The following is a 24,834-nucleotide window of genomic DNA, read 5'->3' on the forward strand; positions in this document are numbered from 1 at the left end:
GACCTACAACATCTGGGGACTCAGGTCAGGGGAGGTAGCTCTCACTGATTACATAAGAACTTGACTGAGCTAAAGAACATCCAGCTCTAGGATGATTATGTGAAGCAGAGAAAAGAAACTACCGTATTGGCCTGAATATAAGCCTCACTTTTTCCCCAAATTCCAACTGTGAAAAGTTAAATTGCAGCTTATATTCACAACCTTACAGTATGCAGCCAGGAGTGCGGGGCAAACAGTGCACCCACCCCGTGCGTAGTCCTTCGTTCTCTCCCCCAAGGCCAAGAAGGGAGAGAGGGAGGAAGGGGAAAGGCCACTGACAACACAGTGTGGCTCTTCCTCCCCCCCCCCCCCCAGTATGCAGCTAGGGGCAGCGAGGAATGGAGCGGCTTATATTCAGGTATATTATTATTATTATTATTATTATTATTATTATTATTATTATTATCCCCCTCCAATTTTAAAGGTGCGGGTTATATTTGGGTGCAGCTTATATTAGGGCGAATATGGTAGTTGGACATTTTTACCTCTGAGGAGGCTCTATTAATCCATTATAATTTATCATCATTAATATAGAGACATTTCTACTGAAAGAAGTCTGAAAGAACTAGATCATCTGCTGCCTGTTTCACATCAGTTAAGAAGGTCTAGACTGCGGCCGCAGACTTAACTAAGCTAAAACTTTTAGCACAACCGCATTCACTAGGTTGGTTTGCAAATCTAAATATAGACACGGATCTCAACAATTAAATGCATCTGCTTTGTTAATAAGCATACAAAAAGGGCATGCAATAAATGTTATGCAAAAATATACAATTACGCCATTGAATACCTTACCATATCATACATATTTATTCAAAATAAATCTGCCCATAACTACTGTCTTTTGGAGAGTGTATTGTAGAAGCCAGGCAAACCTGTTGACTTGAAATGTGAAATAGTAACAAAAACAGTTGGGTGTATTCCTTCAGTTTTTAGTTTTTTAAAATCATGATTCTTGAAAACCACCTTGATGTCTCCCTGTATTGGTGGAAATGGAAAGACGCTTTGGTCTCCTTACATTTGCCTGCCTTTCAGTTTTATTGACTGAGTCTGGCAGAATGCCAAAAGTGACTGGGCCGAGTGTGAGGAAGGTTCATTGTGTGCTTTCAGACAATTAGATTATTTTAAAAGCTCTGTGCCAAGGGAAAGCATGGCAAGGAGGCTTTCCAGTTACAGCGATAACGAAAATAGTTACAGGCAGAATGTCATTTGAAAGGGAAGGAGAAGAAAAGCAGGGCAAAGGGATGAAATGTTGCCCTCCTCTTGCCTTCTCTTTCTCTCAGTCTTCCCCAATGCACTCCAATTTCATGAAGCTGGAGATGGAGATGGAGATGGAGATGGAGAGGGTCAGTGCTTCAATTGCCCCATTTCTTGATCAGAAAGGTGGGTCACTTATCTGGTTCAATGGTTTGGAGCCTGAAGGTGTGTGGTATGTGTGTGAGAGAGAGCTTGTTCTCTATTTCTCTTCAGCCTAAATTATAGGTGCTGGGTGGGATTCATTCAGTTTGCATTTAAAGCTGAAACCACCTGATGCACATTTTTCCAAAACATTATGTAAATATAGCCATCCTTCAAACTTCTCTGAATTTTGCAGTGCAGTTCCCCAGGCAAACAATATGTCTAAAAATGCATATACTATAGTAAGCTGTGCATGCAAATGCAAATATCAGTGAGAATTGCATACACAGCTGTATCAGGGGAAATTGCTTTTGAAAAATATGTGTAGTAGGCAAAATATCATAGAAAATGTGTGTATGGGGGAAAAATTGCACTAAAATTGATGGATTTTCACAGATGCTTCCCAAAATTGCAAACTGATCTGAATTTAAGATTGGGTAAGCAGGGAAGTGAGAGAAACTGAAACTGACAGATTCAACCTGAATTCCATCATATCTTGCCTTGGGCTAAAGGACTGAAAACAGTAATACACATATACACAGGTATTTGCTTTCCATACTTCCATGGTAGGAAACTGTGGTGTACATGTAGCAATTGTGTTTCCAATGCAGAGCATGCAGTTTCCTGAAGACCATCTGCTCTGATATATTTCTTCAGACACAGCATCTACCTGTGACAGGTTAAGTGGTAGGAGAATGAATAGGCAAACCTAAGAGTTTGCCTATAATTGAAAGAGCCCTAACCTGGAAAGGGAGTGAGGCTCACCTGATGTCTCTGAACAAGACAGGCATACTGGGGCTCTGAAGGTACCTGGGACTCACAAGAAAATAAGAGGAATCTTCACAGTATATATTAGGCGAAATGGCATGCCAAAATCAAAATAAATTTCAACCAAAGTGCTGATAACACTGGGCAACAATTTTTTACTTTTTGAATGTTGTCTAGATTTCTACAACTGATTTAGGGTATTTTTGCACTGCTGAGTCAGGAAATGGCATCCGTTTCTCTCCATCAGGTCAGGTTTTTGTCCTATGTTGATTTGAAAAAAATCAGATCTTGTGACAAAATCGATTACATTTTTGTGGCATTATCAGCTGATTTTTGTCAACACATATCATCCTAAATATGTTTTTAAGAGAAAAAAAAAGTTTTTCCAACGACATATATTGATCACCTGATAGAAACATCGATTACTGTAAACTGAATGGTGGGCATTGATAAAGGTAAGTACACATTTTTCAAACTTCAGGGCTTGAACTTCCGTTTCTTGGAACTCCTGGAATGCTCAGCGGCAGGGAGATGTCTCTTCAGAGTCCAACAGTAGTCAGCCATCATGACTGTGTCCCAGTGACCCTGATACCTGGTCTCCATCTCTTTCATGTCCTGATGGAATCTCTCCCCCTGCTCGTCACTCATTGAACCCAGGTTCTCAGGAAACCGGTCCATATGTGAAAATAGGTAGTGCATCTTGACGCTCATGTTGTAGCCCAGGTTTCTGAAAGCAGTCAGCATGTTGTTGACAAGTTCTGCGTAGTTTCTGGCCTTATTGTTGCCAAGAAAGTTCTTCACTACCAGAACAAATGCCTTCCACGCTTCCAGTTCCACTTCGTTCATTGAGTTTCTGAACTCTGGATCTCTGATGAGCTGATGGATCTGAGGACCGTCAAAGATGCCAGCTTTCAACTTCTCCATGGTCAATCCTGGAAAAGCCTGGCACAAGTAAGTGAAGCAGTCACCATCCTTGTCCAGAGCCTTGGTGAACTGCTTGATTAAGCCGAACTTGATGTGCAGCGGTGGGGAGAGTATTCTGTCTCTGTCCACCAGAGGATCGTTGATGACGTTCCTTTTTCTACAAGGCACCAATTCCTCCCACACAGGCCAGTCCTTCTTCGTGTATTGCTGAGCATCAATTTATGGAAGATTTCGAGGTTTTATGACTTCAAACTGATCCCTTTTCAGCATAATCACCCAGAACTATCGGACCTGAATACTTATTGTCATTAAAATAATCATTTCCAATCAAAACAATTATTCAACATGGCATTTTACCCCCACCAACTTCTTCTAAAATGCTCCACACAAGCATACATGTGAACAAAAACGTAAAAAACAACATGTGGCCATAGCTCAAAAACCTGACCTGATTGAGCAAAACCAATGTGATTTTTGGATTCAGTGCATCAGATTCGTCCTAAATCAGCTGAAAAAATGCAGAGAACAAATTTGTTGTTGACCAGTGTAATATTTCATGCGGACTTTAAAAAGAGGAGCAAGCAGATGTCAACAGGTGAAGAACTGAATTTTAGATTGGAAAAATGAGAAGCTGAGAGAAACCAAAACTGACAGATTCATCCATCCCTAATAAGCACAGTTGCCTAATTGTTTAGGTACCCTTAATTCTTAAGCATATTCTACCAAAAGCCAGTGTGGTGTAGTGATTAAAAGCGATGGGCTCATAATCTGGTGAACCGGGTTCAATTCCCTGCTCCTCTACATGCAGCTGCTGGGTGACTTTGGGCTAGTCACACTTCTCTGAAGTCTCTCAGCCTCACTCACCTCACAGAGTGTTTGTTGTAGGGGAGGAAGGGAAAGGAGAATGTTAGCCGCTTTGAGACTCCTTAGGGTAGTGATAAAGCAGGATATTAAATCCAAACTCTTCCTCAAAATGGAAGTTGTGTAACCCCACTACAGGCCATAGCAAGAATGACAATGGGGTATCACCTACCCCAGAGTTTTGCCAACCCAAATTAAACTTGTTTTCTATTGCATATGTTTCAGGGGGTTACCCCCACTTGGATGACTGAGTATTTGGATGCTGAGTTTAATGGTTGATTTATTCAAACTAGTCTTCCACAGCCAATAGGGAGAATGGGAAGCAGGGATGGTGAGCAGGTATGGCCTGGGAAGAGTCCCAAAAACCAGAGGGAGAGGTTTGGAGGAACACATCTGGGTCTCAGCCTAAGGCTCCTCAGCTCTTTGTTGGGAAAAAAGTGCACTGCATCATGTCACTCAGTGGGTAGGGTTGCTACTTTTTGCACGAAGATCCAAAAGCTAATAAAGATGATGATGATGATGATGATGATGATGATGATGATGAAAGTATGGCAAATATATAGAGAAAAATCACAGCTAAATTTCCTGACTTGCTTGTGTCTTTGCTGAAATATAACTTCCTGTTGGCCCAGTTAGCTCTAGAGTGAGTTTACAAATAATAAAAATTGCCAGTTGTTTTTGTGCTTTTCTGATGTATGAAGCTCACTGAGAAAAATTAATGAACTGAATTAAGCTACAGAATTACATTCATAAATGTTTCTTTAGTGGGGTGGGGTGCTATTTAGTAAGTGGGTTTAATTAAAACAAATAGAGGGTGGCATTCTCTATGTTCCACACAGCAAGACCCAGATATTTATTTGAATCTAAAAATAGCCATTTCATTAAGGAATCAATGATCACACAGATTATATTATTACTTTAGCCTGCTTAATATGTAGTTTACTGGAAGCAAAACCACAGGCAAAAGCCATTTCTTAAGCAGCTGCATTGTGTTAAGTTGCAAGCTGTTTATATCATTATGGTAGCTCCAGCACCAACCCAGACCGTGGTGCTGTAGTATTGGGGAAAGCTATATGATTTAGAGTCTAACTCACTCCACAGTTTACTTCTTAAAAGAACAAGCTAGACCAGTCAATTGGTGAAGCGGGCATTGTGTTGAATTTTCTGCTGTTGGCAGTCTTCTGTTTTCACTTGTCAATCAAGTTCAGTCCAGTAAGCAATGATGAAGTTTATCGTGTGCATCAAGTCAGCAGAAAATTCAGTAAATTTTGCCTTATAGGCCAATCCTGTTCTCCACTGCTCTGAGTTCATGATGCATCATGGCATCTGGCAAAAGGATCCAGGGCTATTCAACTTGCTTCCAAGCTAAGGCATGACTCTATCCAATCATATTGCTGAGAAAAATCTGTATCCACTGCCTGTGTGACGTTCACAAAACCACTGAGGAACTGCTATTATTCTATCCCCAACAGCATAACTTTGCACTGGTTATCAAACGGACAGGCAAATGTTGGGGGAATATGGAAGAAGGAATAGCAGAAAAGAAACTTGAAAGTAAATGACAATGTCCTTCCCCTCTGTCTCCCTCCTCCCCTGGTTGAAATTGGGGGGAATCAAAGGGGTTCAGTTCCTAGGAGCTGCTGCTCCTGCCCTGAACTAGGCCAGCTGGTCATTATAGGAATAACTGTTTAAGAACTGGTGCCTGAGTTTGATTTCCAACCCCCTCTTCCTTCCCTGTTGCTTTTCCCTTGCGTGTTGCGCTGTGGCTTTTTTTGTTGCAAACCTGAGGGCAGGGATTGCGTTGTTTTAACTGATCAAATGTAAGCCTCCGGAAACATTTTTGGCTGAAAAGTATTTTTTCACACACACACACACACACACACACACAGCCCTTTGGAGTAAGACCAGGTCATTCCTGTGTTCTCATAAGGATCTATCACACGTATCCAACAAAATGTTAAATAAAGTGTCAACATTTGTTGTGAAAGCGTTTTGGGGAGTGCAACATAAGATGTTGATGGAAGCTGGCAGGAAGCCTGGAAAGCAAAGAAAAGTAGCAAGCAGAAAAAAATATGGTTGCATGGCGAGTTCCCGCCTCCCCCCGGTGGAAATAAAGACACATGACACAAATATTTAGGTTAATGGGCAAAAAATGGCCACAGCTTTATTGGTTACAGGAATGAGCAGTATTGGCTTAGGCATTGGTCCTAACCGACTACCCGGCTTCAGCCCGATTGTTTGAAGACCAGGAAGGGTTAACCACCAGTAGGGGGAGTCCTGCTGATGCACATCAACTAGGAACTCCCCCGGGGTCACTGCTCTGGGGTGTGCCTTGGGCTCTCACTTCCATAGGCTTCGGACAGGACCAACTCCCCGGAATCCTTTACCGGACTACCCTCCGATATTCGGGGGAGGTGATGGTGCTTCCTCCCCCCCCCTTCATCTACATGACAATACCCCTACCAATGCCTAACTGCCAATGCCGAGGAAGTTGTGACGATTGCTACGAGGTAGGCGAAAAACCAAGTGGCTGGTGCCAATTTGCCAAGTGGAAAAAATTCCTACCAGGCCCCTCAACGGCGACCAACCGAGGTCCATAGCAAGATCAAAAGGAAAACCTAAAGGGTGGGAGGGTGGGAAACCCGATAAGCTGAGGCGGCAAAAGAGGGAGATCCCTGGCCGCGCCAGTGTGATATTGCGCAAGCCACGTCTCCCCAAGGCCAGCCCCAGGGGATCACACAGCCAGGGATCCCCTCAATCGTGCAGAGCCCCCATCCCCGCACGTGGAGAGGGCGTGAAGCCCGCAACTACACCTCCTCACAAGTTCAGAAGTGGTTATGTGGAAATCAGGTTGGAAACTACAACAAAGTGGTATTCTATACTCTTTCTCATGGACAACGCAGTGATTTGTGAGAAGAGGAACCAGAATACCATTCTATACAATGCTAAACCATGGTTTGGTGTTACAGGGAGGAGCAACATTAACCTTTTGGCTGCAGAGAGTTTGGAAACTTCTGCTTCCGTTTTAAATTGAACAAACAAAACAAACCCATTTGCTGCCACAAGGACCCTGGCGCTTGCGTTAGGAGAACGCTGGGTACAGCGCAGAGAGTTTGCCACCACTTAAAACCTGGCTATTTATAAAGCAACATATGTTTGTTTCGTTTTGTTTTAGCAGTGCTTGATTTATTTGTTTTGTTTTGTTTGAAGAGACACATTTAATTGGACAGCCTTGTGTACATACCACCGGAAGGAATCGGTGACAAGCACTCATATGTCTACTCTGAAAGAAGAATCACTGGATACTTTGTTTGGAGTTTCTCCTCAACAATGAGAGTCCCTGTAGTGGAATACAAATGAAGTTGTACAGCTGGTCACTCTGCAAAGCCTATTAGAGTAAGCTTCATTAGCTCTTTTGTACAGTTTCACTAGGGGCTAAGCAGCGCTCTTTTCTGTCTTTGTCACTGTTAACGCATGTCTATGCAATCTAAATATAGGAACCTATAGATGCGCAGTTTATTGCCAAGGCGCAGCTGTGAAGTTACTGCGTACAACCAAATTAGAGGAAAGGAACAATTGTAGGGATCAGAGACCTCGCTAAAAGCTATTAGAAGCCTTGACTAAATGGGATATTGCGTCTTCTTCCTCCCTTTTTTTTTTACTTCTGCATGCCAATATATCATCAATGAAGAAAACAAGCTTCATTATCAAAGTAATAATTAGGTTTTTGCTGCCAATTTTTTCTTTTTCTTTGTACCACTCGATATTTTGTATGGGGGGGGAGGGACTCCGACAGATGACTATGTCTCCTTTCTTCCTTTTTCCATCCTTGCCTCCTAAATTGGCTGGATTCAGCAATTACAGTTTCAGGCTATTTGTGTTTGTCAAGCAAGCAAGCTTCCACTACAGAGCTAGCTATTTGTGTATGCACCTAAACAGTGTGAGTCCTGTCTTAGAACCATTTTTATCACCATCCTGTACAGTAAGAGCTGTTGGACAGTGGAATGGACTCCATCGCAAGGTGGTGGGCTCACCTGCCGTGGAAGTTTGGAAGCAGAGATTTGTTGGCCATTTGTCCTGCGTGCTTTACTTGAGATTCCTGCATTGGTTCCTGGTGGAGTACAGGGTCAGGTTTAAGGTGCTGGTTTTGACCTTTAAAGCCCTATGCAGCCTAGGACCCACATACCTACAGGACCGCCTCTCCTGGTATGCCCCGCGAAGGACCTTAAGGTCCATAAATGACAACATTTTGGAGGTCCCAAGTCGCAAGATGGTTAGACTGATCTCAGCTAGGGCCAGGGCCTTTTCAGTACTGGCCCCAACTTGGTGGAACACTCTGTCACAAGAGATTAGGACCCTGCGGGACTTGACATCTTTCCACAGAGCCTGCAAGACAGAGCTGTTCCACCTGGCCTTTGGTTTGGATTCAGTCTGACCCTTATGTTTCCCTCCCCTTATGGTTTTGATCTATGGACTACTTTTAAAATGAGGCTGCATTTTAAATTGCATTTTAACCTGTATTTTAAATTGGTGTGGTTTTTTTCTATTATGTTTTTACTGTAATTTTATAAGTGTTAGCCGCCCTGAGCATGGCTCTGGCTGGGGAGGGCGGAGTATAAATAAAATTTATTTATTTAATTATTAATTTATTATTATTATTATTATTATTATTATTATTATTATGGGTTGGACTAGATGACCCTTGGAGTCCCTTCCAGTTCTACAGTTCTATGATCTCTACTCAGTTTTTATCATTGTTGAGTTCAATGCAACTTACTCCCAGGTAATTGTGTAATGGATTTTGGCCAAAAACGGACAAAACCTCCAAATGTAATTCTGGGAACTTTCATATTCTCCTATAATATCATGAGGTATGTGTGTATTCCTATGAGGCGTATGTGTATCCTTTGACATTTAAAACACATTCGCTGTGATATGGAAGGATCTGGTGTTACATATTTGCTTTTGGACTGACTTTCTGTACACCGTTTGTCAAAGAACCATCATTGGTTGTGCACTCTCATTTCATTAATAGTTATTTCCACCCGAATTCAGCTCTCTACTGCAACCTACTGATATATCAAAGAATCACACATTTAAAAGCAGGTTTCCATTCACCAGCATTTCTGAAACACAATAGTTCTGAAAGAGTTCAAAGTCTCTGAGCTGAAAAGATTATGTTGGTTCAAATCAATGGGGTGAGTTAGTCGTGATTGAAATTAAGTCCCAATGATTGGATTGTAAATTGCTTCAGTGTGGGGAGAGGGTCTGCCCCACCCTGGAAGCCAACCTTGACAAGCCACCTGACAGTTATCTGCCATCATATTGTAGTCAGGTGATTGACAGGTGTGTTGTTCTGCCCTGAGTGGTGGAAGGAGATATTCTAGGTTTTTCCTGCATCATTTCCTTAATTCTTCTGCATATTTTCTTGGATATAAGGCTTACCGAACTCATGGGACTTCCTTCTGATTGTTTGTTTATTAATTTTATATCCTGTTCTTCCTCACAAAGGAACCCAGGATGGCAAATAGCAGACGATAAAACAACAAAAAACATCTTTTTAATAGCATCTTAAAAACAATGCAGCTAGTAGGAATAGAGCTTGTTCTAGCCGGTCAGAAATGATTGTGTCATCCTAAATTCTGCTTTGCAGGAAAATGAAATTATGCGTCCTTTAATTGCCAAGCAATCAGGTGTACTTCACAGCTAGCGTCACAGGAAGAAGGAAGCACCTCTTAAACACTTCAAACCAAATGAAAATTACTTAACTAATAAGATGCAGGAGATTTTGCAGATCTGTTGAAGGATGGCAGATATTTATTCATAAAGAGAAAGGCATGGGGGTGGATGGGGGGCACAGAGAGTTCCATGCAAACCTACCCTTTCAAATTACAATGAGAGTTTTCATATCTCAGAAGTATTGAGCTGATCCAGTTTTTCTCTCCTGCGTTTCCATCATAACATATGTGGACTCTTGCGTCGTATCCGTCTATGCTGTTATGCTCTTGATTTTGTGGTATTAGTGTGTGGTGAGGATTTAGTACCAGAAATGAGCTCACAGCCCTTTCATGCAGACATCCACTCTTAGTCTCCCCCTGCCCCCCAAGTATCTTCACTTTAGCAACCTAGTTTAGAACATATATTCTTGTTGCAATGGTCTAGAAATCAGGAAGCACAATTCTGGCAAATATACTTCGAATCACTCAGGAATCAGTTTGTAAACTGGCAAACAGAAACTTGTAGTTCTACTGTGTCACCCAGAGATTACATGGACTGAGCCTACAGTAAACCATGACCTACCCTCCATTTGTTGGAAATTGCATGAGTGGTAGGTAGTGCGTGAAAGACCAGAGAGTTCTGTTCCTAGACTTAGTTTGTGTTGCTTCCTGTTCCTTACATTCCCTTCACACCATATAATTGACCAGACTGCATGCTGGAAGCTATCTTTCTGTATTTTGTACCCAAGCGTATTTTACCTGTGTTCTCCTTCCTGCTGCATGGAACAATGCATGAATCAGAACTTTGGATTTAGTAAGTAAAGCTTTTAAACTTACTTAAGAGGGTGTGGTCTGTTCATTGCTAGATGAGTAGAGAAAGGGGGGCAAGAGCATTAAAGCAGACTAAATGGATTATGCAAAAGGGTTTAAGAACCTATATTCCATGCTATACTGCTTGTTAACTCAGAGAGTTTTAAATTCTGCTAAGGTGTCTCTCTCTCGCTGGAGAGTGTGCAAAGCCCTGTGTTTTGATTCTAGGCATTCAGCGAATACTTTTGTTAATTACCCACACATGGATCAGATCTTTTCCCACCTCCACACTATTAACCACAACTTTAGGCAGCTTGCTCATACAACCCATCCCAGTGCTATTGTGCTGGGGGTGTCTAGTCTTTCTTCAGTTTCTTGACCAGTTTTTCTGGTTTTTTCACTCATATCCACACAAAACATGACTTCCCCCAAATAATCATTGGGACTGTAGTTTATCAGTCACAGGGCTAGTGTCATGGGCCAGGAGTCAGCTTCACCTGTTGAACAGCAGCCTGAAGGAGGAGAAGGCAGAGTGACTCCACCTGCAGCTTATCAGCCTTCAGGTAGTCAGAGGAGAAGACGCTGATGAGAACCAGCTGGCTTCAGCCTTCTTAAGCAGTGCTTCCAGTGGCTGTCAGATGCTGATAACCATGTTTGCAGTTCCTGGCTCTACTTTGCTGCTTCCTGCTCATCTTGATCATCAGATTCCCTGATCCCTAGACCATCTGACCACAATGGATTGTTGTTTGTCCAACCCTAGGGCTGGACCTGACTTTGGATGCTGATTCTGCCTCCAGGCAAGTATACTTCAGAGACTCTTCTAAATGGCTGGCCTCCCCTTCCACTGAGTTCTGCATGTGATTGCTCAACAATGAGACTATGACAGCTACAAGTCCCAGCACCTTTAACAAACAACAGTTCCCAGAATTCTTTGGGGGAAGCCATGTGCTTAAAATGTGGGTCATCTGCCGTTGTGTTGAATACCAAGGATGGCAAACCTACAGATTTATGCCAGCTCTTCTATTACGTTAGCAAATGGATTGAAATTGAGTAGAAAGGCTAAGAGTAACATAGAAGCCCTAGTGGGCACTGTCAACAGAACCATTTTAACCAATCAGCTCCCCCTCCCCCACCACCTCCCTTAAGGGTCATATTCATATTTAAATCTGTCAAGCAAAAATTACCAAGCAGGACATATTGTCAGGAAATGGTTTAAGGCCTATCTGTCACCCGCTGTTGCTGAATTAAAATGAACAGAGTTCACTCATTTCACAGAGTGCATTGGTAACTCAAACACTTACAGAGATTGGGATTGTAAGGAACTAATTTATGCAGCAAAATTTTCACCAGAGGAGGCCAGAATGCACACATACTTCAGGCCTACTCAAACCCAGGGATTTATTCTTGGGATATGGTATTTGTTTAATTCATAATTACAAAAGCAGGGGGTGTCAACATCTGCTACTGCAAGTTGAACGTATTAACAGCTCAGCAGTGAGTGATTTTACTTCTGAGTCTAATGCAGATGTTGCTTTGAAAACTCATGGCACAGAGTGAAATAATTGTAGCAAGTGAGCAGGCTGACATGGCAACCACAGCCACACATATACAGCAAGATCAGGGGCATATTATTTGGGCAGTAATTATATTGGAAGAATGTGAATGCCCATCACACACACACCTGAAAAGATGGGGGTATGTAAAATGAGAGTTTCGAAACGACAAGAGTGCTGCAGGGAGAACAAAGCTTCTGTGGTCAACAGAAGTCAAGACAAATAGTGCACCATATACAATGGAATGTTGGGTTTGGAACTTAACAGGTTAAGTTCTTCCCAGGATGCCACACCATTCTGACGTCAGTTTTGGAAGCTTGGGAGGAGCTTGGGAGGAGTTTGTCAGTCCCACTCGGTAATTTGTGGGGAAAGGATGCAGTTTTGTCATGGCTGCAAATAGTCCTGGAAATTCCTAAGAAATAAAAGCTGTAAATAGACAAACCTGGACTCTGTGTGTTTGTCTGAGAGCTGAGACAAGCTACGTGACAGTTCTACACCGCTGTGCGAAGCTCTGCTGGGTCGTGACGGAAAGCCGCAGCAGAAGTGTGCCGGGCGGCCATAAATTGCTAATTGAGGTTCGCAAATCAATTAGCGGGAGTCACGGATATAAACAAAAAGCCACAGGTTATGGGTAACCTAAATCACCTATCGTAAAACTGTCACGGAAGGCTGCCGGGAGCTGAGAAATCTGCGGTGTCTAGCAGAGGAGCACGGAAGCAAGCAAGCAAGGCAAGCTGATGTCGATGCCTGAGACAGCTTTGAGTCCTGCCTGAAGTGGTGAGGCAGTCGATCTCAGCTGGGAGCTGACCTGCTAGACCGGGAGCTGGAGAGCGGCTGTTTGTTTACGTGAGTACGCTGGGCCCCAGGGGAAGATGGCAGATGGCCAGGAGGTGATTCAAGCTCCGTTTGAACAGCTTGAGGAACTCACCGCCCAAGCGTGGAATACCTGGGCAAGATGGGTGAGAGCGTGGTTTATAGCCACGGAGGTTTGGGACATTTCCCAGAGGGAACCAGTGCAACTGGTGGACAGAGATGCAGGAAGGCTGAAGTCTGTTTCTCTGGAGGAGAAAATGCAGAGGGAGAAAGCTATGAGAGCTGAGGTCTGCATGTTGAGAGCAGGTGTTCATGCTAATTTGCAACATCACCTGGAAAGCATTGAATCTGCGTGTGAGGCCTGGAGTATGCTGAAACGTCTGTGTGAAGGCTCAGCAGGAGGCCTAGGGCAGATGGAAGCTGAAAGCCTAAAGATGGCTGGAGCCCCTGTTCCTGATGATTTAGCCTCAAGGAGTGCTAGTGAGCAAGTCGGGGGGGCGGAAAGTTCCAAAGGCAAGTTTGAAAAGTTTTCCACTGAATCTGCTGGAATGGAGCGGCAGTTCAGGGGGGGCGGATCTGGCAAGGAGTGCTTTTCCAGAAGAAGGAGAAGGAGGCCAGCTGGGAAGAGCCCCAGGCAGTGTTTTTCCACTGAAGTTCGTCGTTGCTACATTTGCAAGTCAGCTGACCACGTACGCCGAGACTGCCCACAGAGAGCAGCTGCACAGGAAGGCTTCAAGGGCACTTCTCATGGGAACCAGTCGAGTTTCCATGGCAACCGGTCTGGAAAAACAACCAGGCGTGAGACTGAGGCTGGTGGACGTGCCAGGTGCCAGGAGGAGACGTATCAGATCACGGCTAGTCTGGCGTTGGCTGAAGACAGCTGTGGGACAGAGCTAAGTTTTGTTATTGACTCTGCAGCTAATCGCAATTTGATTCCAGAGGCACCTGCTGTCGAGAGGTGGAACTGCACGGCAATTCCTGCCGGGAAAACTGTACTGTTTGCAAATGGACAGAAAAGAAATATGACTAATGCTGTAAATTTGCATTTTTGTGTTTTACAGGAAACGTTGGAGTGTTGTACTGTTCCTGGGATGCAACACTGTCTTTTATCTGTGCCTTATTTACTGAAAAAGGGATTTACGGTTTGTTTTCAGGGTGATGTGTGCACAATCTCCAAAGGAGGGAGGATGCTTGCCAAGGTTAAAAAGGGGCAGAATGATCTCTTCATTCTTAAAACGTCTCTGGAGGGTGGTGGGAAGGTTGAGAAAGCACAAGCACTGCGTGCTACAATTCCCAAACATGAATCATGCGTACATGCTTGGCATACACGTACAGCTCATAGTTCTCTTGAAGAACTACAGGTGCTGCCAGAAGTTTCCAATGGTTGTAAGATCTCAGAATGTGGACATGCTGTAAGTTGTGAAACTTGCAAACTGGCAAAGGTAAAAGGTTGCAGTTATCCAAAGGTTGAGAGGATAACCACTAGGCCTTTTGAACTGGTTCACATAGATTTGTGGGGTCCTGTGAAGGAACCAAGTCTGGGAGGGTCAAGGTTTCTGCTCTCGATGCAGGAGGATTTTACTCAGAATTCCTGGATACATGGTCTCAAATCCAAGGATGATGCAGCACAGCTGATCAAAGGGTGGATTGAGGAGGTGGAACAAAGGTTTTCCACCAAAGTGCAAGCTGTCACAAGTGACAGAGGAGCTGAGTTCACAGGTTCTGCTTTGCAGAAGTACTTTCACAAGAAAGGGATACGTCACACAGTGACTTCACCCAATGAGAGGGGAGTGTCAGAGCTCAAGTGTCAGGCTCTGGTTAAAACTGCACAGGTGTTGCTGGAAGACTCTGGGTTACCTCCAAGGTTTTGGCTGGAGGCAATCAAGTATGTAAGCTTCACCTGGAATCGCACCTACAATTCCATGGTAGGGGACACACCGTTTGGGTTGTTGCATGGCAGGAAACCCCAGATTCATTTTTTGCGTATGTTCGGGTCACGTGCATCTGTGCCGGTACCTGCTGCTTTGCAGGGGTCAGACGGATCCAAGTTCCGAAAAATGATCTTCTGTGGGTATGAGCCAACAGCAAGTGCATGGAGATTTGCATTTCCATCAGGTGATCAGAGTAAGTTGCTGATCAGTAAACACGCTGAGTTCTATGAGCAGGATAAAAAGACACAAGCTGCTGTCAAGCATGATGTTCTTTCAGAGTGTCTCTCAGAACAGGAAGATTCTGAGGGGGAGGAAGGAGAGGCTGAGTCTGATAATGACGATCAGGTAACTGACCAAAGTCAGGAACAGGAGGAGGTATCGGTAGTTTCTCCACAAGTTGTAAAAAAGGAGGCCAAAAGCGAGCCCAGTTCCCCTGTGAGTGTAATGGAGAGGATTCGAAAACGTTTTAAGTCAGAGGGGGAATCCCGTGATGCTGAGGACACATTTCCTGGTGGCAGTGAGTCAGAGGTAACATCTGAGTTTATGCCCAGAAGGTCTAGTCGCACAACAAAGGGCATTCCACCTGAAAGATACCAGGCAACATGTGCGTGGGCGAGATTCGCACAGTGTGATTCTGGGAGTGTTGAAAGGGTTCAACAGGTGCCTGGGAAAGATGCTGGGAAGGAGCACAAGGCAAAGGGTAAGGTGTTGAACTCAAAAAGGTCTTGTCAGAATGTGCGGCAAAGGGGGGTGTTGGGTTTGGAACTTAACAGGTTAAGTTCTTCCCAGGATGCCACACCATTCTGACGTCAGTTTTGGAAGCTTGGGAGGAGCTTGGGAGGAGTTTGTCAGTCCCACTCGGTAATTTGTGGGGAAAGGATGCAGTTTTGTCATGGCTGCAAATAGTCCTGGAAATTCCTAAGAAATAAAAGCTGTAAATAGACAAACCTGGACTCTGTGTGTTTGTCTGAGAGCTGAGACAAGCTACGTGACAGTTCTACACCGCTGTGCGAAGCTCTGCTGGGTCGTGACGGAAAGCCGCAGCAGAAGTGTGCCGGGCGGCCATAAATTGCTAATTGAGGTTCGCAAATCAATTAGCGGGAGTCACGGATATAAACAAAAAGCCACATGGAATTCCTTTAAACAATCTGGGCTGCAATCCTGAGATCTCTGGGAAGTCATCCCATGGGACAACAGGGTAGAGCATGGGTAGGCAGACTAAGGCCCAGGGGCTGGATCCAGCCCAATTGCCTTCTAAGTCCGGCCCGCGGAGGTCCGGGAATCAGCATGTTTTTACATGAATAGAATGTGTCCTTTTATTTAAAATGCATCTCGGGGTTATTTGTGGGGCCTGCCTGTGTTAGTTTATGTTTGCCACTGTGCTGCTGCTTAGAGTCACAAGACTCTGTTTACATTCCAGAGACATTCCAGGCTGTTGGAAGTCTCACGGGAGACGGATGTGACGTTACTGGTTTCCTGTTCCTTTGTTTGTTTCAGTTGCTCTCTGCTCTCACAGAGAGAGGATGTGTTTTCTGTCTGCGTAGTAAGAAATAAAGCATAGCAATGTAGCCATAAATCTCATCACTTCCACGTGCTGCTTTGATTCTCTGCTGAATGGGAATGTGCCTGGAGCCTCATCAAAGGCTCAGGTCATCAATCACGTCGGAGGGTGATTCCGGAAGATGAGCTTTAACACCTCAGTCGAATGGAGATTCTGACAGCCTGGGGTTTTTCCATGAGTAGAATGTGTGCTTTTATTGAAAATGCATCTCTGGGTTATTTGTGGGCCATAGGAATTCATTCATTCCCCCCCCAAATATAGTCCATCCCCCCACAAGGTCTGAGGGACAGTGGACCGGCCCCCTGCTGAAAAAGTTTGCTAACCCCTGGGATAGAGCATATCTCTCCCTGTCAAGTAGAGCAGAAGATCTGCATTTTCCTTGCAGTATCTACAGCAGGCCGCCCCCACTGCCGACAGCACAGAAGACAAAAAGGAGGCATTCTGGGGTAGGACAAGGTTACCCTGATGTCCACAGAATGGGGAGGGTGGTAGCTAGACCTGGAGCTGGTGTGCTCATTTCCCCTCCTTTTGGGACACACACAAAAAACTTCTGCCCTGCTGCCATAAGCCCAGCATGGCTTTGGATTTGGTGCTTTCTTCAGTTCCTCTCTCCCACACTTTCAGATGACTCCGCTCATCTTTCTCGTTACAGAATTCTATTCAGCATTCTATTCATCAATCTTTTCATTGTGTTACCTGAGGTGGAACAAAGGAAGGGCCTTGATGCAGAAGGCAATTGTTGCAATTCAGAGCACCAGGTTCTTGGCCATGATGGAAGCACAAAGGCTGATCTCGGATACATTAATTTACTTCTCTTTGTTCCAATATGTTCATACCCTGCTTTTCAGCCCAAATGGGCTCTCAAATCAGCTTACAATTTAAGTTCATATAGCGGTACACAATATCATTAAAGATGTGTTGATGCAACGACAGAGGTGTACCTAGGGTCCCCATTGTGCCCTTGGCTGTATTGGCCCCCCATCCCACCCAATGCTGGGGGGGAAACCCACTTTACTGCAGTAGCCTCATTAGAAATTACATTTTACACAATGACAAGCAATGACAAACCTAGACAGTATCTTAAAAAGCAGAGACCTAGACAGTATCTTAAAAAGCAGAGACATCACCTTGCCGACAAAGGTCTGTATAGTTAAATCTATGGTTTCCCCAGTAGTGATGTATGGAAGTGAGAGCTGGACCATAAAGAAGGATGATCATTGATGGTTTTGAATTATGGTGCTGGAGGAGACTCTTGAGAGTCCCATGGACTGCAAGAAGATCAAACCTATCCATTCTGAAGGAAATCAGCCCTGAGTGATCACTGGAAGGACAGATCCTGAAGCTGAGGCTCCAATACTTTGGCCACCTCATGAGAAGAGAAGACTCCCTGGAAAAGACGCTGATGTTGGGAAAGAAAAGGGGAGGGGGTGACAGAGGACAAGATGGTTGGACAGTGTTCTAGAAGCTACGAACATGAGTTTGACCAAACTGCGGGAGGCAGTGGAAGACAGGAGTGCCTGGCGTGCTCTGGTCCATGGGGTCACAAAGAGTCAGACACAACTGAATGACTAAACAACAACAACAAAGTACTCAAAGCATCTGGAGCGGTGGCAAGGTGGAAAAATTGCACGTCAATGTGCCATGGTGCAAGAAGGATGGGAGACTTCTCCTGCATTTGATCTTGCCATGACAGCAGCGGTGCATCGCCACTCACATATATGTCATAAACTCCATAGTCTGACAGGTGATTTTTAAGGGCATGGGCTGGCCTACACCTTTGGTGGGGGCTGATTTCGCCAAGCACAGGTACAACTCTGTGTGAGAAGCAGCTTATAATGGTCCATGGAAATCAGTGATACAACACAGGTTAAGCAGCCACGTAAGCAGTGCCACTCTGCTCTGGAGCACTGTCCTCTACTATTTGTGCCCCTTGCGTGTGACACTCTGGCTCATTTAGTCCTGGACCAGTGCTACATGGCTCTGCTTGTATCTCTGATGGAATGCATGCAAGTAGCAGCTAAGGGTGGAAAGATCTGTTGACCTTAGTTCTCTAAGTTTCTCATTTCCCCAATCCTAAATCATTTCTGTAGCACTCTTCCATTTGGTTTTTTGGTTTTATGATCCTCATGAAAATTATTCGGCATATTACCATGAATGTCTCCTGGTGAAACAGTTTTTAATGCATAGTTGATTAACCTACACATTTTTAAAAGTAATTCCTCATAATAAGTTTTAGGTTGTTATTTTCACCAAAATGCAAACTTTAGAAGGCAGCCTTGTATCGGGAAGTTTTTAATGCTTGATGTTTTATTATATTTTTATATATGCTGTAAACAGCCCAGAATGGATGGGGAAACCCAGCCAGATGGGTGGGGCGGGTGGCACTGTGGTCTAAACCACTGAGCCTCTTGGGCTTGCTGATTGGAAGGTCAGTGGTACGAATCCCCGCTACGGTGTGAGCTCCCATTGCTCTATCCCATCTCCTGCCAACCTAGCAGTTCAAAAGCACACCAGTGCAAGTAGATAAATAGGTACCGCTCCGGCGGGATGGTAAAGTGCATTTCCATGCACTCTGGCTTCTGTCATGGTGTTCCATTGTGCCAGAAGCAGTTTAGTCATGCTGGCCACATGACCCGGAAAGCTGTCTGTGGACAAATGCCGGGTCCCTTGGCCTGAAAGCAAGATGAGGGCCACAACCCCATAGTCACCTTTGACTGGACCTAACCGTCCAGGGGTCCTTTACTTTCACCTTTACCTTCAAACAATAAAATTATTTATTTATTTATTTATTTATTTATTTATTTATTTAACCTAACATATGCATTTGTTTAAACATTTGTTGGTTGGAGAACTGGAGAACTGCAAATTTTGAAGACTGGCTGTTTTTTCAGTTCTTTTGGAAAGTGTGGCTTTGGTAGATAAATCTTTAAATATGAACTGAATGTAATTTCTCTCCTATCCCTGCTGGTGAGAAATAGTGATTTGGCCAAAAGTTCATGACATTTACTCAGTAATTCAATGAGATACAGTTTTGTGAAATCATCCCTCCCCCACCCCCAAACTTTGTTTCTTCAAATAATTTCCTTTATTCTTCAGCACGTTTCCTTGGAAGTAAATCCCACTAAACGCATAGGGCTTATTCTGTTTCATTTATTAAACTTAAATCCCGTCCTTTCTCCAAAAGCAGCCCAGGGTGGCAAATAACTGGTGACAAGACAACAAAAACACCTTAATAACATCTGGGAAACTATTCCAATATGGGTGCAGACTGGGAAAGAGCTCTGCTTAAAAGGCCCTAGACTTGTGAGACTACAGTACTAACCAAGTGAAAAGCTGAACATCCAGAATTTAAGTATCGTTACCGAGCCAAGGAAGGTAAAGGAAATTCAAAAGGTATAAAAATGTGCGTGCAGTTGCTAGTAAACAGAAGAAATCTGAAGCTGCCAGGCACAAGTTTGCCTCAGACTGTAAGCAGTTTGTATACGATGCGTGGACTACCTCAAAATGGGGTAGGGTCTTGTATTTATTCTATTATAAGTGAATAGCTTCGCTATGATACTTCAGATCCAGAGCAGCAGCTTAATCATGAAACGGACCTGCCACAGATCCAAAGCCAAAACAACTCAGGCAGCTACTGGGCGCTTTGCCAAGCAGACAGATGCTGAGGCTTTTGTTCCCACAATCTGGTGTCTGCCACTGAAGTCTAGAGGATAAATTTTCCAAAGCTCCATATCAATATAGCAGGAATGTCAGGACCTCAGGTTTAAACGTCAGCACTTTGGCTTTCTTTTTTGTTTTTGGTGATTGATGCGTATGAAGGCGAGACTGTTTTCTTGGAAAGAATGTGATTTGGACTACTAAAAAAGACAAAAACCAAGACTCTGCGAGCCGGACCTGTGTACAACAACATCCTGCCAACTTGTAATTTCAAGTAACTGTAATTCAGAACAGAGCAGAGCCATTATGACTAGTAGCCTTATCCTTCATGAATTTGCCCATTCCTCATTTAAAGCCATCCAAGTTGGTCACCATCACTATACAGTGGTACCTCGGGTTAAGTACTTAATTCATTCCGGAGGTCCGTACTTAACCTGAAACTGTTCTTAACCTAAAGCACCACTTTAGCTAATGGGGCCTCCTGCTGCTGCCGCACCACCGGAGCACGATTTCTGTTCTCATCCTGAAGCAAAGTTCTTAACCCGAGGTAATATTTCTGGGTTAGCGGAGTCTGTAACCTGAAGCGTATGTAACCTGAACCCGAGGTACCACTGTATTTTATGGGAGCGAGCACCATAGTTTTATTATGTTCTTTCAAGTGGGATAGCTCAGTTGGTACATCATGAGACTCTTAGGTGGAATCTACACACATATAAAAAAAAGTTCTGAAAATGCTTTTTAAAAACCATTTGTAAAAAAACAACATCATTGAATTTTCCACAAGGCTCGCCATCGCCATCTAGTGTCACATTGTATATTGTGCTTAAAACAAAATTAAAACATTTTATTTGCAGGTGTATAGCTGAGCCCTTAATCTCAGGGTTGTGGGTTTGAGCCCCACATTGGGTGAAAATTCCTGCATTGCAGGAGATTGGACTAAATAATCCTCGTGGTCGCTTCCAACTCTAGAATTCAGTGATTCTGTGATTTTTTTCCAGCATTCAGCTTAATCAAATGGCTCTGAGTTATGTTATTATGAGAAAAACTCCTCTCTATCTGTTTTCTTCAAAGAGAAAGGTGTGGGTTTTCCCCGAATAGCTCTTACTGCAATTAGATAACAACCTTGAATTCACAGTTTCAGACCAAAAGCTGCAGCGTGGGTAGACTATACACAACATTTTCTAGCCAGTACTTTATACAGCTGTGTTTGAATGTTAGTGTTGATTCATGGGAGGTGGAATTGTACCTTACTGCTTCTTTTTTAAAAAATAATTTTTATTAAATTTTTTCCTTTTACAAATTCGCCATCTCAAACAATATTCACAAATTTCAGCTTTTTGGACTTCCACCAGCTTCTCCACCAATCATCCATATTTTCTATTTTTGTGCATTCTCTAAATTTAACATTGCCATTTAATGTTATCCTTTCAATTCTATTTCTTTTTTACAATACATCTTTAACTTTCACAAAGCCTCTTTAAATCCCACTAGTGTTGTCTCTACCTTACTGCTTCTATTACATTCTCAGGCGATCATCCAGCAGAGCTTTTCTAGGTTATCTGGGACCTGATACAAGTTACAAGAAAGGAAATTCTGACTAATCATCAGGAATAACTTTATAACAGTAAGAGCTGTTTGACAGTGGAACGGACTCCCTTGGGAGGTTGTGGACTCTCCTTCACTGGGAGTTTTTAAGCAGAGGTTGGATGGCCATATGTCATGGATGCTTTAACTGAGATTCCTGCATTGCAGGGGGTTGGACTAAATAACCCTTGGGATCCCTTCCAAATCTACAATTCTACAATTCTATGATTTTTCACATGTATGGCCATCACTTGATGTTTCATCTGAACAAAACTTAACATATGAAAGACCTCAATGGTGGGGGGGAATACTGTATCTGATAAGACAAAGTAGTCTGAAATTCATGAACGGTAACTGATCAGCGAAGGCCACTATTTCACTCATTAAAATTTCTTTCAGGGCTATGGCCATCATAAAAATCCACATGTAAGCTTACCCTTATTTAACCAGAAAAATATGATTAAGGAATCTCCAGATAATTGCAGTAATCAATAGCAAACATCACAGGTGAGTTGTTGTTGTTGTTGCTGCCAAAAAGGTTGAATGGATTATTGTTATGACTTGGATGCATGCATGGAAAGCTACATCTTTTAACTGTCAAAAGGAATTATATATGAAACAAGTCAACTGAACTGAAATATTTCATTATGAGACAATGGTGATTGTACATGAGCAAAATTTCCTAATGAATAGTCCAGCACATTCTCATTCTCTCTCTCTCTCTCTCTCTCTCTCTCTCTCTCTCTCTCGTATGTGTGTGTGTTGTTTTGTATTATAAAACCATTCATGGAATTAGCCACTAGAGGGAGGCAGGAATACATAAATTCACAAACAGTTCCAGAGCGAGTAAAGGAGGCTGTTCACACGACAAAGATTTGTTCAGTTTGAAAATATTGTGAATAGCAATCAGAGGGGGAGATTAATTATTTGGTGTATTGTACAGGGGAGAAGTGATATTTTGCACAAATGTTTTTTGATAAAAGATGCCTTGATAAGTTTTTTCAAGCCAATAAATATGCGAAAAGTTGAAGGTTCGATCTTTATGTCCCATGATTAGCAAACATAAAAATATAGAGAAACTAAAGCATCAATTATTATTATTATTATTATTATTATTATTATTATTATTATTATTTAACCCCACCCATCTGGCTGAGTTTCCCCGGCCACTCTGGGCGGCTCCCAATCAAGTGTTAAAAACAGTACAGCGTTAAATATTAAAAACTTCCCTAAACAGGGCTGCCTTCAGATGTCTTTTAAAGATAGGATAGCTGCTTATTTCCTTCACATCTGAAGGGAGGGTGTTCCACAGGGCGGGCGCCACTACCAAGAAGGCCCTCTGTCTGGTTCCCTGTAACCTCACTTCTTGCAATGAGGGACTGCCAGAAGGCCCTCGGCGCTGGACCTCAGTGTCCGGGCTGAATGATGGGGGTGGAGACACTCCTTCAGGTATACAGGACCAAGGCCATTTAGGGCTTTAAAGGTCAGCACCAACACTTTGAATTGTGCTCGGAAACGTACTGGGAGCCAATGCAGATCTCTCAGAACCAGCGGCCAGTCCCAGTCACCAGTCTTGCTGCCACATTCTGGATTAATTGCAGTTTCCGGGACACCTTCAAAGGTAGCCCCACATAGAGCGCATTGCAGTAGTCCAAGCGGAAGATAACCAGAGCATGCACCACTCTGGTGAGACAGTCCACGGGCAGGTAGGGTATTAGCCTGCGTACAAGATGGAGCTGGTAAACAGCTGCCCTGGACACAGAATTAACCTGCGCCTCCATGGACAGCTGTGAGTCCAAAATGACTCCCAGCCTGCGCACCTGGTCCTTCAGAGGCACAGTTACCCCATTCAGGACCAGGGAATCCCCCACCCCCTGTCCCCCAAAACCAGTACTTCTATCTTGTCAGGATTCAACCTCAATCTCAAGAGAGTCAATTAACTATTTTGCTCTTAAAGAATAAGGGTGTCAAGAGAGGAACATGGGAAGCTGCCTTAAATATCTTATATCTAGCCCAATATTGTCAGTGCTGATTTGGCAGCACCTCTCCAGGGTTTCAGGATGGAATCTTTCCCAGTCCTTCGTAAAGAGGCGAGGGATTTGAAGCGGGGTCTTTTACAACGGAAATGATGTGCTCCACCACTGAGCAATTTGTTTTGCTTCACGGAGCCTTGTCAGCTGTGAAAACAAACGAGTTTTCAAAAGCTTGTATCTTTGCTGCAACATATATGTTTGCCTGGGAAACTCTGCCTCGTGCATTGGACTGCCACGGACTTTGAAAATATGTTACAGATCAAGGGAGCTGGCAATCGGGGTTATTTAAAACAAAATTAGATAGCGCCCAGCATGGTTTGAAAACAGCCACAATAGATTTAAGTTGAATGTGTATGTGGTAGAAGATCCTCAGCTGTATTCTGTGTTGTGGGTCTGTTCCATCTCCAGACCATACTATTTATCATTTCACGTTCCAGCCGTTCCCTTCCCTTTGTTGTTTCACATAGGAGATATTAGTGTCAGGGACACTAGCAGTTTATGAAGCCCCTCTTTTCCTCTCCTCTTTGGCCAATGGACGGCAAAAGAGATGTCCTGGAAGCCCTAACATTACTGGATTGAAGTTTCCAAGCCATTGATGCTTGTCAATATAGCCAAACAATTTGACTATGTACACTCTCCTGTTTACTCTGAATCCAAGGCATTCCTACTGCTGGTTTGGAACACGGCATGCACACAACATTAGCCACAATCCATATCTATCCACTTATCAAATACTGCTTTTTGATGCATTTCCCACAAAACCAGTTTTGATCCACATTGGGGGGGGGGATGACCCAGCTGTATTTTAAGTTAGCAAGGAGCCTTAGGGTGGATCTACACATGGGGGGGGGACGCTATAAATAAGTCAGAGGGAAAATGCTATGTAAAATATATTCAAAAAATATTTTTCTCTGCAGCGTCATCTGGTGTTGCATGTTCATAACACATTCAAAGCACTGGGGATTTTTTTTAATAATGTAGCTGAGTCCTTAGTCTCGGCAATGTGGGGGTGAGGAAGGCAGTAGGTCAGCAACAATCCCCCCCCTCCACAGCAACTGCTGCCTTAGGAACCTTTTAGTAAGGTCCAGTCATTACTTTGTGGCACGTAGCCTGGCAACTCGGATCATTTGAGTTTATCCGTCTGCAAATATTTCTAGTTCTTTACAAAGGCACTGGGGTGGGTGG

The 24,834-nt window shown here is 43.6% G+C and overlaps 1 protein-coding gene across 1 annotated transcript in view; it reads left to right on the plus strand.

The window, feature by feature from the left end:
- Window positions 1-1,392: 1,392 nt before the first annotated feature.
- DOCK10 (dedicator of cytokinesis 10) overlaps window positions 1,393-24,834 on the plus strand; it is a 215,165-nt gene continuing 191,723 nt past the window's right edge. The window contains exon 1 of the mRNA XM_082221655.1: window positions 1,393-1,422. The gene's annotated coding sequence lies outside the window, so the exon portion shown is untranslated. The remainder of the gene's footprint in view (window positions 1,423-24,834) is intronic.

The sequence above is a fragment of the Podarcis vaucheri genome (genome assembly GCF_965113315.1).
Source record: "Podarcis vaucheri genome assembly, chromosome: 5".
NCBI classification, from domain to species: domain Eukaryota; kingdom Metazoa; phylum Chordata; class Lepidosauria; order Squamata; family Lacertidae; genus Podarcis; species Podarcis vaucheri.